Raw genomic sequence first — 2,518 nt, 5'->3', positions numbered from 1 at the left:
CACTGTTCCCTTCCTCGTCACCTTCAGTCCCCCGTGCGTCCCCCTGTCCCCTCCCCTACCCCTGCCCCACTGCCAAAGCACAGCATAGATTGTCCCAATCTTGATAGCAAGAGCTAACACTTAGATCCACCCGCTGCTGGGCTCCGCCAAATGACCTTGCTGGCTTTTTACTCATGGAACCTCCCAAGAACCCTGGAGACCCTATTTCACAGATGGCAAAGCATACCCCCCACCTCTCCTGAGCCTGGCAGGAAGCCCATTGCATCCCCGGCTCTGCTCCTGTGCACACCTGGAGACAGCGCCCTGTTTATCTCTCTCTCTGCGTGTTTGGTCGTGTCTGACTCTCTGCTACTCCATGGACTGTAGCTCTCCAGGCTCCTAAGTCCATGGAATTTTCCAGGCAACCATACTGGAGTGAGTTGCCATTTCCTTTTCCAGGTTATCTTCGCAACCCAAGGATTGAAACTGTATCTCTTGCTTGGCAGGCAGATTCTTTACCGATAAGCCACCTGGGAAGCCCCCTCACCCACTACTTCCTCTAGCCTCCATAGAACCCCTACCCTGAGTTTCTTTTTCTGTTTCCAGAATGTTCTACAGATGCCTTTATCTCTCTGTGCCCACCCCAGATCCTGGGAACCTGCTTAGCGCCCTTGTGTCTGTGCCCAGTCTCTCAGTCGTCTCTGACTCTGCAACCTCATGACCGTAGCCCACCAGGCTCCTCTGTCCATGGGATTTCCCAGGCAAGAACACCGGAGAGAGCTGCCATTTCCTCCTCCAGGGGATCTCCCCTGCCCAGGGATTGAATCCATGTGACCTGCTTTGGCAGGCGGGTTCTTTACCACTGAGCCACCTGGGAAGCCCTCTTAGCTTCCTCGTTCATCCTGTATACCAGACCCACAATGTCAGTCTGTAAACCCATTTCTTGCAAGGAAAGGGCCTGTTGCTTTGGGAAACATTATTAAGGGGTTTAGGACCCACCCCTCACCCACCCCCCCTGCCAAATAGGGGGCAGGGGCAGAGCTGGAGTGGGTGTGTGGGCAGGACGGCTTAGGGGGTCCCAGCTCAGGTCTGTGGAAGGACACTTGTCTAAAGTGAACACACTAGGCTTTGTCCCCCCATGGTAACACTAATGCTGGTGATAAGAGCTGGTCTGATTGAGTGTTTACCCCACGCTGGGCACACTTTTCAGCTCTTTGCACTTATTCATGCATATAATCTTCGCAGCTTGATGAAATTGGCACTATGATTAGCCCACGTTGCTGTCACAACCTAGAACCCCTGTGAATTGAATTTAATGCTCTATACTGTCTTGCAGGACTCACAGTCTCGGGGCTTAAGCTTCTTTCCATGGGAGCCTCCAAACCCTCCTAGCTGGTGGGGGTCTCCATAGACCCCATCTCCAGGGATCTCCCAGCATGCCCAGCACAGGGAGCAACGATGGGTGGTCTCAGCCACACCCTAGCCCCTGCATGTTGCCACCTGACTGTCCCACACTGCTGGCCGCTGGGAGCTGGCATTTGGGCATGTGCCCTCCCTTGCCCTGTTTAGGCTGTTGTGGAAAGAGGTCTCTCCGGCTGTTCCAGAACTGACTGCGGTCGGGGTGAAGACTTGGAGAGGAAGGCAGCCTGCAGTGGAGGCTGAACTCACCCCTCTCTGCTCTCTCCCAACCCGAGATCCCAATGGTGGTGGGAGGACCGTTTCCGCCATCCACCCCCTACTGTCTGTCTCTCTATTTCACCATGATGGTGGCCAGGCCCTTCAGGCATGAGCAAAATGACTCCCTCATGTCCCTGAAATCTCCTTCCCCGCTCTGTTTTAGAGCTTCCCCAGGAAGCCTCTAGCCCCTTTGCCTAGAGGACTTCAGGACCCGCATATTCCCAACATGAGGACACCCTGAGTCCATCGTCATCCACCCATCTCCTCTGATCCCCCAATCCAGTCTGGGGTCTATGCAGACACCCCGATCTACCCAGACCCACCAGTCTTCCGGACACCCTGTCCCATCTATGGGCCTTACCCTCACCCCAGCTGGCTCACTCAGCCCCCTGTACAGAGATTGATGGGGAGGAAAGGTGTTCTCTAACCTGTTCCCCCAGAGAAGGACCTTGATGTGGGAAGGTCCTAGGCATCTTTAACAGAAAGCAGTAGAGAGAGGGGCAGAGCCAAGAAGGAGTTGGAGGGAGAGGGCCCCAGCCCCTCACCTGCGTGCTTCCCAGGCTGCGAGGAGGATCGGGTTCCGGGAGAGTGGGCCGCTTAGCCTGAGTCCTGCCTTTATCCACAGCCACCACGCCCTAAGCAAACCTGGGCAGGTAGAGAACTAGTTTGACTCCCTAAAGCTCAGGGGTTCTCTCACCTCATGCTGCTCTTAAAGAGACAGTTCCCACTCATCCCCCACCACCACTTCCAGTGGCAGGGAGCTCCCCTGGGGTCTCCAAGATTATAGCAACCTTAGGCAGGGCAGAAGGAGAACAGGATGAGGGCTGGAACTCGGCCTCTCACATGCAGGGAGGGTGCGTTC

General features: G+C 55.5%; 1 protein-coding gene across 2 annotated transcripts in view; it reads right to left on the bottom strand.

Annotated features, from left to right (window-relative positions):
- The window catches only part of FXYD3 (FXYD domain containing ion transport regulator 3), a 6,338-nt gene extending 3,962 nt beyond the window's left edge, over positions 1-2,376 (bottom strand). Inside the window, exon 1 of one of the 2 annotated variants that reach the window (XM_010848974.1) lies at positions 2,202-2,376. The gene's annotated coding sequence lies outside the window, so the exon portion shown is untranslated. The remainder of the gene's footprint in view (positions 1-2,201) is intronic. The other variant, XM_010848973.1, reaches the window with a different exon arrangement.
- Positions 2,377-2,518: the final 142 nt, after the last annotated feature.

Source organism: Bison bison, unplaced genomic scaffold (genome assembly GCF_000754665.1).
Source record: "Bison bison bison isolate TAMUID 2011002044 unplaced genomic scaffold, Bison_UMD1.0 scf7180017864280, whole genome shotgun sequence".
Taxonomy (NCBI): domain Eukaryota; kingdom Metazoa; phylum Chordata; class Mammalia; order Artiodactyla; family Bovidae; genus Bison; species Bison bison.
This window is presented reverse-complemented; position numbering and strand designations above follow the sequence as displayed.